The 19,455-nt window shown below is 31.0% G+C and overlaps 2 long non-coding RNA genes across 3 annotated transcripts; one reads left to right on the top strand and one right to left on the bottom strand.

Moving 5' to 3' along the window:
• Nucleotides 1–471: 471 nt before the first annotated feature.
• LOC139881915 (uncharacterized) lies at nt 472–4,163 on the bottom strand. Of its 2 annotated transcripts, XR_011771763.1 has the most exons (4): nt 3,861–4,163; nt 3,352–3,439; nt 1,689–1,966; nt 472–678 (listed from the first exon to the last, which is right to left on the bottom strand). It is a non-coding gene; the product is annotated as an uncharacterized lncRNA (long non-coding RNA). The 2 variants fall into 2 exon arrangements; XR_011771762.1 differs by lacking the exon at nt 3,352–3,439.
• A 2,871-nt stretch (nt 4,164–7,034) lies between these two features.
• LOC139881924 (uncharacterized) lies at nt 7,035–12,036 on the top strand. Its single transcript, XR_011771764.1, has 5 exons — nt 7,035–7,298; nt 7,676–9,737; nt 11,047–11,125; nt 11,199–11,266; nt 11,656–12,036. It is a non-coding gene; the product is annotated as an uncharacterized lncRNA (long non-coding RNA).
• Nucleotides 12,037–19,455: the final 7,419 nt, after the last annotated feature.

The raw sequence follows: 19,455 nt of genomic DNA on the forward strand, positions 1-19,455 counted from the left end.
ATATTTAAGGCAGTAATAAATTGTTTACCCAGACAGCAAATTCACAAATGCAACACCATGAAATCTAATGAATCTTATTTATCAGTATTTATCAGTATAATTTATGGCAAATTATTAAACGGTAATTGTCGTGACCATCTGGACATTGACGATTTGGGGTCAAATTGGGTAAGCGGTCAATAAGGATTTAGTAATAACTACTCCGTATAAAATCTGAGTAAAACAAAAGTTTAAGCATTTGTTGACTACAGTAAGAATATAAACATAAACTTGAATGATAAAATCAGTGATATGCATGTACACAAAATTCACAATTGATTCCAATACCCCTTCATCTTACAAGTCTGATAATGACAGATGCAGACCACCCATTAACTTTAACTTTCAAATACAAAACCAAAAAGTGTCAAATTTATCTACCCAAAACCACAACTTAATTCAATTCAAACTAACATTCATATTCATATATTCATATAAACAAAAAACAAAAAAAGAAAACACCAATATCAATCTCTGTTAATTCAATCAGCTTACCAACACCAATATCAACACGATCTCAGGCATCGTTACCTTCCATTCCACGAAATTCTGTCATTGACTGTTGCCATCTGTCTTTTAAGTATTCAGCTCCCAACCAACGGTCATCCCAAAATAGCGGTTCCTTGCCACTTCCTATTTCTTTAGTAAAAGTAGACATGAAATACGGTCCCAAACATGTGAGATTAAAATCAATATTGGCAATGGATTGCCAAACCGACAATGATGATCTAATTCTAGAAACAGTCCCCAACCCGCCTTCTTTCCCATGTATACTCTTGATAATTTTGATTTAAAGTGACTCTTTTTCTACCCAAAACCTCCACCACCATTTTCCCAATAACACAAGTTTGTTTGATTTGAACGAACCCACCTTTAACCCCCCACCCGCATAAAAGTAAAAGAATATTATCCCGTTTTAACCAACCTAATTTCGAGTAGTCATCCAAACCGCCCTTAAAAAACTTACGCCTCAACGACTCGAGAAAGTTGATCACACTTGAAGGAGCGTGGAAAACTTACGTCTTAACATTTGTATATGTGGCTACTTTCAGTAACACAAACTATTAATGCTTTTCATTACTTTGTTTTATTCAAACATACTAAGTTCATTCAGACAATAAGTTCAGTAACTATACAATTCAACAGATAAATCGAACATCAAAATGAAAACTCTCTTTTATCTATTAAAATAAAACTTTAATAACATCACTCTTATTTGAAACATGCTACATGTAAAAGCCTCCTCCCTTGAATAATCAAACATGACGTCATTACAAGTTAGTAACCATGTTTGTGAATAAATACTACGGAGTAATATCTAAAGAGTTGGTAACCATGATTTTGCATAAATACTTTATACTTATATTCAGTAAAAGACAACAACTTTTGTAAATTAATATATTTTGATACACAGTACAACTTTAAATCCTTTTTAGCCCTGAACCATCCTTTTAAACAACGCAGCCTAAGTCAATGTGGTAAGTTTAACCCATTTACTTATCAGTAGGCTTACTCATCTTCTTGTATATATTTCTAACATGTTTGGTAAAACTTGAAAAATTTTGAACAGGCTATTTATGAAATCATTTATCACTAACAAAAAAAGTTTTTTGCAACCTACAAAAGAATATTTTTCGAAATGAAGTTACCTCTAATTAGGTCTGCAGGTAGTGCTTCTTGATCGAAATGCCACAGTTGATCATAGGCGATTGAACTTAAGTCTATACCGTACTTCCCAGCCGAAAAGCATGATTTAATGACTCCTCCACAATTGATGAGAATTTCTATAGCAAAAATGAGGATGCAATAGTCTATAAATGGGATGCAATGGGGACTAAGTTGACGACTTCTTGCATTTATATAAGGCTCAGTGCATCAAGAAGTTTTCAACGTGCAAATTTGATGGTTATGCCCAACGGAAAATAGCCTGCAAAATTGGAGATGTACAAATCACAATTTGTGTAACAGTTCTGTTACGACTTTAAAATAGATGCAATTTGATGTACAAGTGTTGGAGTATAAATACCCACACTTAGCTTAGTTTAGACTGAAGCCTTCATTTGTACACCTCACCCTCACACCTACACTTTCACACACACTTACACCAATTCTATCTATCCCTAACACATGAATTGTAACACACATTGATCTAATAGAAGTTGATATTCAGATTCATATCAGTTATATACATACAACCTATACATACAAACACAAGATGGAAACACGAATTAATCAATTACAAGTGTTTTCAAGTTCAATCAAGTTATCGGGTTGGAATGAGTCGACATGAACACTTTTTGTCTAACAAATTACTACCGGAATATAGATGATCAAGAAAAAAATAATACCCGTCTTTAATAAAATCACCATATTAAAGAAAATAGCAAGAGACAATTCATGAGAAATTTTCTAACCCATTTTGACTTGATTTCTTAAATTTGAGTTTGTTCTTTTACTTAGTAGCCTTAGACATATATAGCATAACATGAATCAATCCTTATATAAGTAAATGGGTAAAAGTCACCTTATAACACCATATCCGCATCCTAAATACCGTTTAAGGTAAAATACTTTTATTTTGAATGATAAAATAAAGGATAGAATCACCATAAAATTAGGAGTGAAATTGATCAAATATGAACAATAAAGTGTGTGAACACAATTTCAACTTTACTTACCGGACAACACAAATAACATATATCAACCAACTTTTTTTGAAAATCAATACCTTTGTATCACATCTCGATACGATTCTCCAAAGAGGATACCGATACCTGAGTTTATCTTTCTTAGGCGACCATTAAAAGATAAAAAAAAATGTTCAACAAAAGCTTATGGAAATTGGTAGTTGAAGTAAAAACACATAACTTGAGGTTTTTATATAAAAACATGCGTGTATTCATCAAGCATATTCTTCTGTATTTCTTCATATGTCATACCAATTTAGCAGCTAAATTCCAAATGCAGTTGCTCAAACACAATGTTATTGTTGCAAGTATCAACTATATGCAAAAGATTGGAGCTGAATACAAATCACGAAAACCATATGTTATTGTTGCAAGTATCAACTAACAGAGTAATTAGTTAAGTCTGCTTTTCTTAAAGAATGCAAAATATTATTCTCCAGTTAGTCAACTTCAATCCAAAGGCTAACGATGTATCCAACATTTTTCAAAGATTAAAAAAGATATTAATACTACAAAATTTGAAAATTAGTAATTAGTACACTATCAATTTCATTCTATGTGACATAACCTCGAACACGTTATGTGCGAAATTTGAAAAACACATGACCTAAGAGATAAAACATACCTATATTCACCCATTTGAAACTCCTTTGTTCACCCATTTGAAGCAGGTGTATACGATCTACCCTAGTAATCACCCTTAATGCCAAAAACTGTATTAGAAGTAAATAACCATAAATGAAGACAACTTACCAAACGTTACAAATAATCTTCTTCCATTTAAATCAATTTGATATAATACAAACATCCCCAACTTAAACCAAAAACGAATCCTGAGATGCAAATTGACTTTATATATCGAAGCTTAAGTTGTACAAATAAATGTATTTTAATACTAATTATAGGTTGTCATACCATATAGTAAATCAAGTCTTCCTAATGTAACCAACTGATCAATTAGCTGCTGATAATGATTAATACTCGTCATATATTGGTCAACGACATTAAGAATTGATATGAAGAGTACCATTAGCAATAAAAAATTTTAAACACGGTAATCAACACAACTTGCAAAAATATAGGGTTCAATTGAAGTAAAATATAGATGAAAGAAAACGTTTGGCAAAAATATACCTGGTTGATGATCGTCATTCAATATAACCCCAATTTAAACACATCAAAGATGAATCCGTGTTGAAGATTGTAAAAATTAATGAAATCGGAAACATAGATGAAATAATACGGTTGGCACACGTACAAATTAACGATTGGATCCTTACCGAATTCGTTTTGTTTGCGTGATTGAAAAATTCAGAACCTTAATCTAATTGCAGAGGATGAACGTCGGTAAAGAAACAGAAAGAGAAAGAGATCTGGAATTCAATTGTAGAAGGATAAAGAAAATGGGTTTAACCTAATCGAGATTTTGAAATTAAGAGAGGACACGCGTCAGTTGGAGAAAATTAGTGAGTTTTTTTAATTCAAAAATCTGACAAAATTCAGAAAGGTGAGGTGCAATATCATGCTGCCACGTGTTTGATTTAGTTATGGGATTTATTAAGATAAAATAAATGACTGGAAAATCACAATTGCTACTGTTGAATTAGGATATATCCGTAATAAAAAACAAATCCAGGGGTAGAATTGAGTGATAACACAAAAGGAGCTACATCACCAACTACAAAGTTTTTTTTAAAAATCGAGCTTTTATGGTATAATATAAATATAAATATATTCATGTGTATTTGATAAATAAAAAGCCTTTTGGTTGGGTGGTTTACATGTGTCTTTATCACCCAAACATCCCAGGTCCGAATTTTAATTTTTTTCCCTTTTTCATTTCAACCATCCTGTTTTCTTAAAACAATTTCATTATGCCCCTTCTAACTTTTTTTCTTCAATTCTGATCTTAAACTTTCTCATCCCATTTTAATTTCACTATCGTTTTTACAATCTTTTATTAACATTCCTTTTTTACAACTTTTTTACCTTTACATTTTTTTTTTCTTTTTACACATTTTACTATCAATTAACAAAAGTATATAAAAATGTGGATTATAATTAGTTTAATTATAATTATTGAAGTTTAAATTAGGTTTGGTTGGTCAGGTGTAACGAAATTTTGTATTTTTTTTTTTGTGTTAGGTTTTTAACGATAAAATATTTTAATTTGAAACATATAGTTATGTACAACAAAAATATTCACACACGCAGCAACTCGCGGTGACCTCAAAACTTGTTATATAATTAAGAAATATTTCAAGAAAGCTAATTACAACTCAATGGCACCACACCTAATACAGAACAATACTAAAGTAGCTTATAACGAACATATAACAACCTTGAGATAAAAACAAATCCACCGACACGACTAAACGAACAAACCAAATCAACTAACACCAAAAGAAACAAACCAAACCAACAACCTAATCACTCGTTGGTTGGATCATAAACCTCATCCTTGAGCCCTTTCATATTAGAAGTAGCAATCTTTGAAAGCCAGAAACCACCGAACCAACATCGAGACAAGAAGAGCCCACCAAATTATTGCAAGTACGTTTTATGTAGATGTGTTTATGCAACAATATATATCGATAACTTGAATTGTCATGCAAACGTATTGCGTTGATGTTCAAACAACATGCAAATTATTTGTTTGTTTTATAAACGTAGTGTCAATTCAGTATTTGAAAATTTATTGGTAGCAAGTTTGTCATTTGGTCTTTTGGATTTTGTTATTTTAGATGTAATTTAATCATAATAAATTGAGCAAACTAATGTAGCTATCTTCATTGAACTGTTGGGTGCAAACCCAATCCCACATTGGTTGGGGATAAATGTCAAGATCAACATATAAGCTCATGAGTGTCTCTCTCTATTACCAATTGGTTTTAGAGTAATTTGAGAGCTCATGGCTTATATGTTTGGTGCTTGTTGGGCTATAACCGGTCCTTTCAGTGGTATCAGAGCGGGTTAGCCCAAAATTATGATGTGGATTAATCGCCCTAGTTCGCCAACGATAATGGATCATTGTGTGTGCCTTATATCAAAAGATCTCCCTGATTTGGCCTTGGTCAAGTTGAGAGTTGCGGGTAATGGCCGGCGATATAAGATGAATGGATCCTGTGCGGAATATCGTTGAAGGGGAGGCCTGGTGATGTGGTCTTCGGTTTGAGGGGAGGATTGTTGGGTGCAAACCCAATCCCACATTGGTTGGGGATAAATGTCAAGATCAATATATAAGCTCATGAGTGTCTCTCTCTACTACCAATTGGTTTTAGAGTAATTTGAGAGCTCATGGCTTATATGTTTGGTGCTTGTTGGGCTATAACCGGTCATTTCACACAAGTCAAATCAAATAACCTAGCTCTGATACCAATTTGATGGGAAAATAATCACAACGGGCAATCTACAAAGCGGAAACAAACCCGTTTGACAAGCATTTCCCGACCCGTATGAACCCGTGAGGAAACTAACAAACAAGCTATATCAAAACCAACCCAAATCAGTCCCCAAATCTGTTCCAAATCAGTAGCAACACAATAATCAAGCACACACTAAAACACGAGACTTTTTACGTGGAAAACCTCTCAAAATCGAGAGTAAAAACCACGGGACTCGTAAGCCACTTAAATTTCACTATCATCAACAAAGAGAGCAATACAATAATCCTTCTCTAGATCAACTAGAGGTATACAATATCATCATACTCTTGAACAACAATAATCAACAAGTATATGAAACAATTAAAGACAAAAGAAGAATTTCATCACCCAAAATTCTGCTACTGTTCGACCTGCTGTAACTCGAGCTACAGACCACTTGAGACGAATTCAACGGTTGAAAATGTTGGCACTGATGTCAGGAAGACACAGCCCAAAAATGAAGAAGATTCAACGGTCGGATCTCCGGGGATCGAAGATTTTCTGGCCTGCTGTCACTGTAGACGGGAATTGGGGTTTCACACAATTTCTTGATCTATCTCTCTGCACTCTTTTGTGAATACAGCTGCACAAGTTCAAATTAAAGATGCCCCTTGATGGTTGACCAAGTCAAACAATCAATTGGGCTTAATTTGTTGGGCTTGGGCTAACCACATAATTGGAAACCAAATAAAAAACTCAACATGAACTTCACTCGAATATGTACTTTTGCTATTATATATTTGACATTTGTTAAGATGTATTTTTACAATTCTCGTTCAATGGAAAAACTCATAAAATTAGTATTTGTATAAAACATAACTATAACTGCACAAATATATAGAAGAAAAAACCTTAACAATTAAAGTTTAGTGGCCAAAATCAATTTAAAAAAAGTAATAGGAGCCTAATTAAAAAGGTACAGTGAGAGTCGGTAGAACGCTACAAAAGTAGAGGTAATGCGTTTTTAGGGTTTTGATTTTGTGTAGAAAATACAAGAAGAAGAAGATGCCGTGCTTGAATCTGTCAACGAGCGTCAACTTGGATGGAGTTGACACGTCATCCATACTCTCTGACGACACCTCCACCGTCTCCAAACTCATCGGAAGACCAGAAGCGGTATAAAGTTTCTTTGTGGATCCGATACTCTGTAAGCTATTGAAGTTGGGAATTATCAGTGAATATATGATATTGTTGCTGGATTTTATTTCTATTGATTGTGGTAGTAGTGAATATGTATGTGTATTTGACTTTGATCTATAGGTTTTACTTATAAACTCAGGGTGCGTTTGATTTTCTCTTAATTAAATACCGTTAAACCTTCAATATCTCATCAATAAGCACTATAGTGCTTTAAGTGTTGTGTACCGATTCCATCACTGTTATCCAAACATTTTCTCTTTTTTGTCTGCAACACAATACATACTATTCCATATTACAACAGTTTTAGAGTTGGTACAATTGATTAATTGATATGGGTATTAAAAACAATCATAGAATTAATTTATTACTCTGTTGCATTCGCAGTTTTAGAGTTGGTACATGGTCAGGGTTAATGGGAGTGTACTGGTGCCGCCTAGACTAAAGTTTGGTAATACAACATGTGGCATAGCACCGTAACGGTTGACTACTATAAAAATATGTATAAACTTAAGGGGAAGACGTTAATTAATGTTATAGTGGCCCAAAGGTAGTCATTTGTTAATTTCACCTCAGTGCGGATAAATGACCGCGGGCGGTGAAATGACGGCATGTTCATCTAAAAATAAATGAAACGATGCCAATGTTTAGGTTTACAGATTAACCAACCTCTGCCGATGAAGAAGAATATGGATGAGTTCGATAATATGGATAAACATCTATAGGATTACGGGTTTTGGAAGCTTGTGAAAAGAAATCTAATGGTGGTAAACGTCAAATAATTTTTTTTTGCGTGATGGATTCAAGACACAAAGTCTACAAGTATCTCAAATGGATTACCGAGACCAAATTTGGTTTGTTAACCCTATTTTGCTTGCCTAAAAATGTTATTAAAGTGATTGAATAATTTCTAACTAATTTGGCTTTGAAGATCAATGCAAAATTGGGGGAGAGAGCATTGTGTAGCTCATGGATGGATATCCAAAATTTATGACTGAATATAGATTCATGTTCATTGGAGCCAACGTTAATCATCTCGGTGAAGAAAACAAGTCATCCCCATCGATGGCAACGGTTGTGGGCTTAGTCAATTGGCATTATGTGAATAGATATGTTGAACATTTGTCTCCTCTAAGCCATTGGCAACACATTTCTATGTTTGGAGATCTACGTTTAGACATTTGAAGTCTTGTATGCTAAAGTTAATAGAGGGTTTAAGACCTTAACACATAATCTTTTGTTGTCATGGAGTGGCGAATTGTAGTTCAACACGATTATGGATTATGAGTATATAAATATGAAATACATTTTTGAAGAAATTAAGTGCAAGCCACATGTTCGTATTATGTTAGTATTGTCGTTGCTCAAAAGAGTCATAAGACTCGTCTTTAATAAACAAACATGTCTTGTGACGTTTTGAGCAACAACAATACAATACTTACATGCGGCTTGTACTTATTTTCTTCAAAAACGTATTTCATTTTTATATATACTCATTATCCATAATCGTATTGCAGTGCGAGTCGCTTCCTCCATCACGAAAAACGGTTATGTGTTGAGTTCTGACCCCCTATCACTTTAGTATACGTACGTGTCTACAAGGTCTAAACATAGATCTCCAAAATTAGAGATGTGTTCTTTCCAGTGACTTCGGGGGACTAACGTGCACACATCTATTCGCAGAATGCCAATTGACCAAGTCTATAACTACTGCTATCACTCGGGATGACTTGTTTTTCTTCACTCGGACGATTAACATCGGCTCCAATGAACATAAATCTATCTTCACTCATAAACTTAGGATATCCATCGATGAGCTCCACATTGTTCTCTCCTAGTTTCGCGTTGATTCTAAAAAGCCAAATTAGTAAGAAATTCTTTTCTCGCTTTAATAGCTTTTTTAGACAAGTAAAATTGGGTTACTAAACCAAATTTGATCTCGGTAATCCATTTGAGATACTTTGTGTCTTGTATCCATCACCCAAAAAATCATTTGAAGTTTACTACCATTAGATTTTTCTTTCTTAATCTTCTACAATCCGCTGTAGAAGCGTATAGATACCATTCATGTTATTGAACTCATCCATATGCTTCTTCATCACCAGCTTAGGTTGGTTAATCTGTAACCTAAACTTTGGGATCATTTCATTAATATTTGGAGGAACGTGACGTCATCTCCACTCGCAGTCATTTACGATGAATCTAACAAATGCTCACCTTTGGGCCACTGTACCTTTAACTAATGTCTTCCCCTTAAGTTTATACAGATTTTTGTAGTCGTCAACTGTTACGGTGCGCCCACTTGTTGTATTACCAAGCTTTAGTCTAGAAGAAGAAGATGTCGTGCTCGAATCTGTTGATGAATGTCAACTTGGATGGAGTTTACACGTCATCCATACTTTCTGAAGCCACTTCCACCGTCGCCAAACTCATCGGAAAACCAGAAGCGGTATAAAGTTTCTCATCTCTATATATGTATGTATATATACATTTACATGTTTGTGGATTCGATACTTCGTAAGCTATTGAAGTTGGGGATTATTAGTGAATATATGAGATTGCTGCTGAACTTTATTTCTATTGATTGTGGTATTAGTGACTTTGGAGAATAACATAGTACTGTTGAATTTTGTATGTGTATTTGATTTTGATCTATAGGTTTTACTTGTAAACTCAGGGTGCGTTTGATTGCCTCTTAATTAAATACCGTTAAACATTCAGCCCGTTTGTTAGTGACATCTAAATGACAAATGTTGTTGAACAGTTCAACAAATCATTTACAGTTGAAATACTCAGCACCATTATTTTCTTTAGAACACTTGCTAAATAATTGTATTCTTTTATATATTCATTCAAAAGGCTATACATTAAGGTTACATTTTTATAGAGTTCATTTTGTATGATTTATTGATTTTTCGTATATTGAAGGCTTTTTGTTTTAGTAAGAATTGTATTAGGTTACTTTTTTTAAACCGAAGTTTCTTATAGTTATCTATTATTATTTTTTAATTTTTTTGTTCGTCAAAATGAAGAGTTATCGCTCTCTATACTTGAAGTAATCAATCAGTTAAGATCACTATACCTGTTATAATCTATAAACTGCATTGTTTATGTCCAACTTCATACACAATTACATGAGAAAAATTGTCGATGAGTACTTGATGTTCGAATAGTTCTCTCATCTTACTGATTCTCCAGACAACTGTTCATTTTCTCTTTTTCATGTCCCTGATTAACAACCATTCACATTTGCTATATGACTTAACTATTATGATGTCTCTACTCATTTTTATGATATTCAGATTTTGAAAGTTTAAGTATGTGATTGATAACTAGGTTTGTTCGATTATGCAATCAAAACATATCTTATATCTTATATATGTATAAAACACTAGCATGGGTGTCTCTTAAGTTGTGAATGGTTATGGAACATGAAGACAAGCAGGGTAGTACGTGACCCATTAGCTTATGTTTACATGAGTTTGGAACTTATTTTCACGTTTAAGTTAAAAGAAAATGTAGTGGAAGCACTAATTGCCCAATTTTTTGTTTATATTTGGTTACAATCCTACTTCTTAGATAAAGGAATTTAGCACTTTCAGTATGCTTGGATGAAAATATATAAAACTGGGTGACATTTGAACCATCTATACATATAGATTTATCTTTTTGACCTGTTACCAGTTCATAAGCCGTTGTGTTGAGCTTACAATATCTATATTGAATTCAAGAATGACCCATATACATTTACTTCAAAGTGCTGCAGTTGTCGAAATTCTTGAGACTAAGCTATCTATTCCCAAGTCAAGATTCTTCCTCAAATTTTTTGATGCCAAGGTAAGCTAATTTTAGCATATCGATATTAAAAAAGTGTCACCGATTTCTTATTTCAGTTTTCCTGTTTATTTAGGCCTATCAAATTCAAGAAAATGCAGTTGCCGAAATTCTTGAGTCCGGGTTGTAACTGGTGATTTTAAGGTAAGGGTCTAAATGGGCCAGATTGGGTTGATTCGCAAACACTTTTGTTTGTCATTTACACATAATAGTCTTAATGGTTATTCTAAATTATAGTTGTTACACTAGTGGACTTTAGAGTTAGCTAAATTTTCAAACTGCTCGACTCTTATTTATGTTACCTAATGATATGAATGAATAATTTAAGATGACATACAAGCCAAATGACCCATTTTGAATACATGTATGAAAATTTCTACCCTTAGTCAACTACGCTACAAAACTCCTTTATAATGATAAAACAGAGAAACATTATCGATAGAAATCAATATTAACAATATTTCGTGTAGCTAGAAACACTTGTATAAAACATAATTTACACTTGTTTATTTACCTTTTATCTGTTTTTGCAGGGTTCTTTCTTTGGATGGAATGGCTCAACCTTCTAAGCTGCACAATTGTGTTTTAGAACTGAAGTTGCGCTGGCAGAAATATTATTTGGGCTAGTAATTTGAAACTTCAAGTTCTATCTTCATATGCAGTGGATTGCCAGACTCGTGTTGTTGACACAATGTTGTGTTTCAATCAATGATAATAAATAATAATTCCACTATTACCTGCAATTTAAGTACTTATGTCGACATTTTGAATAACTGTAACTAGCCGAATCAACTCAATACGCATTGAGGCTCACCAAGTGAACTCAGTACTAACATCTGTCAAAATATCATATTGTAGATCAGGTGGAATTAGGGAAGCTGTTAGTGGTATTGGACTATCATATTAAAAATTTTAAAAACAGTGGAACTGTGTATCAAGTTATATGCTTTCTTCTTAAAAAAGTTCGAAATTAGCTTATCGTATAACGTTGAGCTATTAATAATAACTATGAAACATTGATATTCTAAAGCATATCAGTTGACTCGTGTTATCGTTTATGTAAAACTAGATTATGAGCCCGTGCGATGCACGGCTACTCAAAAAACCGTTATAGATCGATTTGTTGTTTTCGATAACTACATATTGATAACAAAACTATATTGATCACAACTTAAAGCATATTTAGACTAAGATAGATCGTTGATGTTTACATAATTATAGTAAAAGTGAGATAAGTTTTTGTTTGACAAACTCTTCGGTATACACGTTCAATTTTTAATCTATATATTCAATATTTGTGTTTATTTTTTTTATTCGATTTATTTTATTAAACCTCTTTTCAGTTAATGTTTTTTTATTTATTTATTTGTTAATTATGGATTAATTGTAATTAGCAAATTTGAGGATTGACATGTGTAAAATCTACTTGTCATCATTCCCTATAATTAATCTCATGTACAATTATTTTAACACACTCTTTTTTATATAAGTATATATAGACTTATAAATAGTCAGAAACCTTCAAATAAGGGTAATGATACTTCCACCATCAAATTTTATCCTTCCACCATCATTTGATGCTTTTATTCCAACAATATCCCTTAATAAACTATAACAACAATTTTGTACAAGCCATCATTAAGGGTAAATTAGTATATCTGAGTAGATATAGTTAAATTCATGGTGAAAATATCAATCCCCAATAAATAAAGGTTCACAAACTCACACACCTCTATCACAAATTTTTTTCTTATACAATATATTTATTTCTAGACTTAACCTACAATCTCATGATTGTAGGATCGCTCCTAACGAGTTTGGTATGTAGTCGTGCACAAGACACACATAACCATGTAGAGTAACAAATAACCAAATTTTAATATGAGGGCAACTTAGTAAACTAGATCAAACCTAGGGGTTGTGTGAGAAATGGGTTTCATAGTGAGAAATAATTAACCGCACGAAAACTTAACCAGTCGAGATCAAGTAATCATATGGCATACTATATTCATACATACTAGTGTACATAAGTACATTAGATCCGACGTCGTATTATGTGGGTAATTTTACAAAGGTCTCGTGATCATGACCAATAAAAGATTAATTAAAATTATGGTCTTCATCATTTTTAATTACACCTAGGATCAAGATCAAGGTTGCAAAATTCGCTATTCGGAGATTAATCGAACAGGACTTTGAAAAGATTAATTGGAAATTGGGAGATTAATCGGACCGTACTGTATAAATTGAAATATTAAAATTTAAAAATTATATGTGTAAATATAGAAAAAAATCATAAATATAAAAATAAACATTAAAATAATTGTCTAAAATTGTTCATTTTGCTTTCCGAGTTTAAATTCATGTTAAAATTATAACCATTTTTTACTTTGACCGATTTTGGTTACTAAATTCGATTTTGACCCATAAATTGAAGTTGACCCTTTAATTAAACGGATTTTTGGAAATCGGAACGGATTGCTCTTAAAAATGATTAATCGGAGATTAATCGGCAAGTAATCGGGTTTTTTACAACACTGCCTACGATGACATAATGTTATATAATTTTTCCTTATGATCAACTTAAAAAATAAAAATAAAAAATAATTGTTAATGACAACCCTTAGACCATATTTAACGCTGCCGTGTTAGGCTTCAAGTGCTCCCAACACGCCTCCAACACATGGATAATGGGGCGTGTTGGGGTGTGTGTTAGAGGAGTGCTTCAACTTGGCACGGAGAAACAATGAAGCGTGCAACCATTTTTTTCCCTTTTTAATTAGTTTTTATCCTCTTTTCCACTCAACTTCCAATCAGATTTTAACACATCAAGGAACACGCCACTTAACACTCCACCCCATTACACAGCAGTCTGGCAGCACGCTCATCAAGCACCCCACCCCCACCCAGCAACACGTCAAAACGCCCTTCATGAAAGGACCCGTTCATATACATTATAAACGATTCACAATAGTTGATTTCATCGCGAGGTATTTGACCTCTATATGATACATTTTACAAACATTGCATTCGTTTCTAAAAGACAAACTTTCTTTACAACGAAAGTTGACGGCATGCATACCATTTCATAATACATCCAACTATAATTGACTTAATAATAATCTTGATGAATTTCAACGACTCTAATGCAACGTCTTTCAAAATATGCCATGAATGACTCCAAGTAATATCTCTAAAATGAGCAAATGCACAACGGAAGATTTCTTTAACACCTGAGAATAAACATGCTTTAAAGTGTCAACCAAAAGGTTGGTGAGTTCATTAGTTTATCATAATCATTCATTTCCATTATTTTAATAGACCACAAGAATTTCATTTCCAGTTCTCATAAATATACGTGCCATGCATAGAGACAAAAATATCATTCATATGGATTGAACACCTGGTAACCGACATTAACAAGATGCATATAAGAATATCCCCTATCATTCCGGGAAATCCTTCGGACATGATAAAAACAACATCGAAGTACTAAAGCATCCGGTACTTTGGATGGGGTTCGTTAGGCCCAATAGATCTATCTTTAGGATTCGCGTCAATTAGTAGATCGGTTTACTAATTCTTAGGTTACCAAGCAAAAGGGGCATATTCGGCTTCGATCATTCACCCATATAATGTAGTTTCAATTACTTGTGTCTATTTCGTAAAACATTTATAAAAATTGCGCATGTATTCTCAGCCCAAAAATATAAAGGGTAAAAAGGCAAATGAAACTCACCATACTGTATTTCGTAGTAAAAATACATATAACGTCATTGAACAAGTGCAAGGTTGGCATCGGATTCACGAACCTAAATTAATTATATATATTTATGTGTTGGTCAATATTTGTCTAACAAATTAGGTCAAGTCATAGTGTCTCACAATCTTAAGGCTCGAGAATAATATGTAAAGGTCAACAAAAGTCAATTTGACTCAAAATAATTTCCAAAATCTATACATGATTAATATATAGTTTAAATATCGTCGTTTTATATTTTTAAATATTTTTAAAAGATTTATTAGAGTAAATAATATAATTCATTTATTAATAAATAAAATTTTATATTAAAATTTATATAATAAAATATACTTTTATATATATTAAGTAATAAAATTTATAGAGTTCATTTAATATCATAAAGATAATATGATATGTATTATTAAAGTAATTTTATTACACATAGTAAAATATGTTTGTATCACATATTTATTTGATAAAATAATATCTATAATAATAGTAAGTAAAAGTTATATTATTTTGTAATAATAATTATTATTATTCTATTAATAAAAATATCAATATTTATAATTACTAAAAATGACATTATGATAAAATGATAATTCTAATTATGATAACTTTAATATTTACGATACTTTTTAATATTAACAGTAATGATAAAAATAATAAGAACGATAATTTTATCTAAATCAATATCTTATAATATTTTAATTTCATCATGATACTCATACTCATTATTTCCTAATCGTTTCGTTTAATTGCTTTTAATCGTCTTTTATATCGTGTTCATAATAATGATAATAATAGTAATCAAAATAATTAGGTGTTACTAATATTAGTTTTAATTACAATAATACTAATAATGATAATTACTATGATATTATTAACGATAATACTAATAACTATTTTAATGATAATAATTAATAATAATAATAATAATAATAATAATAATAATAATAATAATAATAATAATAACAACAATAACAATAACCATTTTTAAATAATGATATATATATATTAATAATATATATTAATAATGATAATAATAATAATAATAATAATAATAATAATAATAATAATAATAATAATAATTAGATAATAATAATAATAATAATAATACTAATTATAACTTTAACGATAATAACGATAGTAATAATAATAAAAATAACAATTTTTAATGATAATTCCTTTTATTGATAATGATAATAGTAATAATAATATAAAACTAGAACGACGATAATAACGACGATAATAATAATCATTTTTAATAATAATACAAAAATTCAATTGACTATAACTTCAAATCCGTTCATCGAAACCATTCGATATCTAAATGAAAAGTTCTTAATTTTTCACTAGCTTTCCAACGACATGCATATCTTATACCTTATCTCAACCGCATACGTAACTAATTCATGATTCAACATATCCTATCTAATGGCAATATCAAAAGTACAAGCATGCATAATCCTATATTCTCGAGCACTAGTCAGGGATACACTATTAATATATAAAAATTAAATTATGAGTACTCACGTATCAATATTGAGATTCAATATTGCAGGAAAAGTACGTAGACGCAACGGAGATGATAAACACTAGTTTGACTTACGAGCAATACTCCCGAACCATTCCCATAACCTCCATAGCTATAACCCATAATTTCCTTAGCTCTATCCCGCTCGAAAAATAATTTCGAAATCACTCGGACAGCACTCCGTCGTAATATTTTATGTATACTAATAATATCTTGAAATAATACGGAGTAAATATATATATGTAAATCGATTGAGAGAGTTTAGAGAAAATATTTTCAAGTTTCTATGAAATAATAAAAACTATTGAATTCTATTTATAATATATTTTTGAATTATTAAAGTGAATTATTAAAGTATGAATTATTAAAGTGAATTATTAAAGTATGAATTATTAAAGTGAATTATTAAAGTATGAATTATTAAAGTGAATTATTAAAGTTAAGGTAAAGTAAAAATAAAGTAAATGTAAAGTTTAAGTATAGTAAAAGTATAAAACTATGTACGTATAATACGTGTATAAATATATATAATATTAATTTAAATCGTTATATATACTTAATAAAATAAAATATAAATATCGTTATCTTTATCATACTGGTTAAGTAATGAGTTGTCAAAAGTGGTTCTAGATATTTATAAAAGTTATATACGTTTTAATAATAAAGTTCTTTTTAAACTGAAAACGTTTTTGTACGTTTGAAACTAAATCAAATAAATATGATAATTTTGTTTTCCAAAACTAAATATATTTAAGAATTATTTTGTTTAAAGGTTAAAATAATGGAAATCGTTATATCATAAAACGTTTTAGAAAAGTAGAATCATATATATTCATAATAGGTTTCAAGTTTTTAAATTACAGTCTGTTGGTGAAGCATGGGATAAAGTCCAAAGGTTAAATAAACGTATGAAATCATCTTAATGAAAAATGTCGAGTTACTTAACTTGTCGATATCTAACATCTAAGTTATTTATACTCCACGTTCTTACTTATAAATCACTTTACCATTTTCCGAATGTTGTCAAAAAGAATAGATTTCTTAAATCACAGTGGACCTCATAACATAGACCCGTAATCATATCACAATATATCTGATAAATCAGTCATTTGATATTATCTTCTAATTCCGTTGATAACTATTAGAATATATTTTGAAACAAATACGTTTATATAAAGTATTATACGCCTAATACTTTGTTAATGTTTTCAAGTTATAATATATACACATATACATATATAATCATGTTCGTTCAATTTAATGGTTCGTGAATCGTTGGAACTTGGTCGAGGTTTAAATGAATGTATGGACGCAGTTTAAAATTCTTGAGATTCAACTTAACAAACTTTGCTTATCGTGTCAGAATAATATAAAGATAAAGTTTAAATTTGGTTGGAAATTTTCGGGTTGTCACACTTCAGGGATAAAGATAGTCTTAAGGTTGTAATTAAAAGAAAGGTTGAAAAAGACGCGAGACGGGGCCGGAACGGTAGCGACCTCAAAACGTCGCAACGGAAAAAGCGGGGCCGAGACGGGGTCGAAACGGATGTTGACTTATATATATATAAATATATATTTACACATATTTTGGAGATAAAAAACCCATTCGTTGACAAGTTTGTACCTATAATTGCTATTAGCGTTAATATAATACAAAATGGAATATTAAAATAAGTCAATTTTGATTAATTTGGTCGATTTATGACCGATTTTAACAGAATTTCTGACTTTTAACCGGCGTTGACCCAATTTTTCCTACATTTGACCTGACTTTTGACAATTGACCGGCTATAAGAAAACGGGACGGGGTCAAAACAGTTTATTCACCAAACAGTGATTAAAAGTAAATTTATGCATAAAAAAGTGGTAAAATTTGATGGTTGGTGGTAGTTATTTTTAGGAGTTGAGTGGTTAAATTTGATGTACAAATAAATTAAGCTATGTCATAATTTTTTAAAGACAACCCTTAGAGTTTTCATTAGAAATTTTATTATTATTATTATTATTAATTAATTATTATAATTATTAATATTTATTAAATTATTATTTTTTTTTTAACGTCAAATTTTATTAAAAGCTACCACCTCGCAAACGAGACACTAGGGAGGGAAACAAACAACCGACTACAACGACCAACGAATTACAATGACTTTAAAAGCCAATTGTTCCAACTTATATTTTATTTTCCTCTACCCGTAATCCAATTAAACGAAAACAATCTAACACTATCGTATAGCTCTTGTCTCTTCATCTTTGGTAAAGCAAAAAGAAACGAGTTACGGAACTTTCACAGGGTCCAAATTTTCTCTTATTTACTAAAATATCCCTGGTATTCTGTCTATGACAAGCAAACGCTTCTTCCTACTTGTTGCCGAGCTCCATCCTCGATACCACAGAAACCAACCAATCCACTCGTATAATATGGAAACTAGAAAGTTAAATATGATTAATTAAATTTAAAAATTAATTTTGTAGTTATATTATGAAGGGACAAAAGGTAAGTGGAATGAATAAAAATTTGTCCATAAAGTTTTTAAATAAGAAAAACTGAATTTATATTTGTTTTTCCTTCAAAAAACGAATAAGAAATCTTTCAACAATTAATGAAAATAACTAAAAGTACAACTCAATGGCACCACAAATAACACAATAAAACTATACTAAACAAGCTTATAACGAACACGTAACACCCTTGAGAGTTGAGACGAGATAAAAACAAATCCCCCACAATGCAAACTAACTAAACAAAATCCCAAGTATTTAAAAATTGTCAAAGTGTTACATTTATTTTTATTTTTTTTCTATTTTTAATATCATCAATAATCGACAAAATTATTTATAAAAAATTAACTAGCTCATGCCCTAAAGATTTAAGTAAAAGCTCATTAAATATACTAAAACTATCTAAATTTTTTACAGTAACACATTTTTATTATTACGGTATTATAATTATTTTTTAAATTATTTATAAAAAATTACTAATACTCCCGTGTGTAATATTAACATCGTCAAGTAACTTTAAGTTCGGTCAAAAGTAATTTTATCTTAATAGGT

Source organism: Rutidosis leptorrhynchoides, chromosome 1 (assembly GCF_046630445.1).
Source record: "Rutidosis leptorrhynchoides isolate AG116_Rl617_1_P2 chromosome 1, CSIRO_AGI_Rlap_v1, whole genome shotgun sequence".
In the NCBI taxonomy this organism is placed as follows: Eukaryota; Viridiplantae; Streptophyta; class Magnoliopsida; order Asterales; family Asteraceae; genus Rutidosis; species Rutidosis leptorrhynchoides.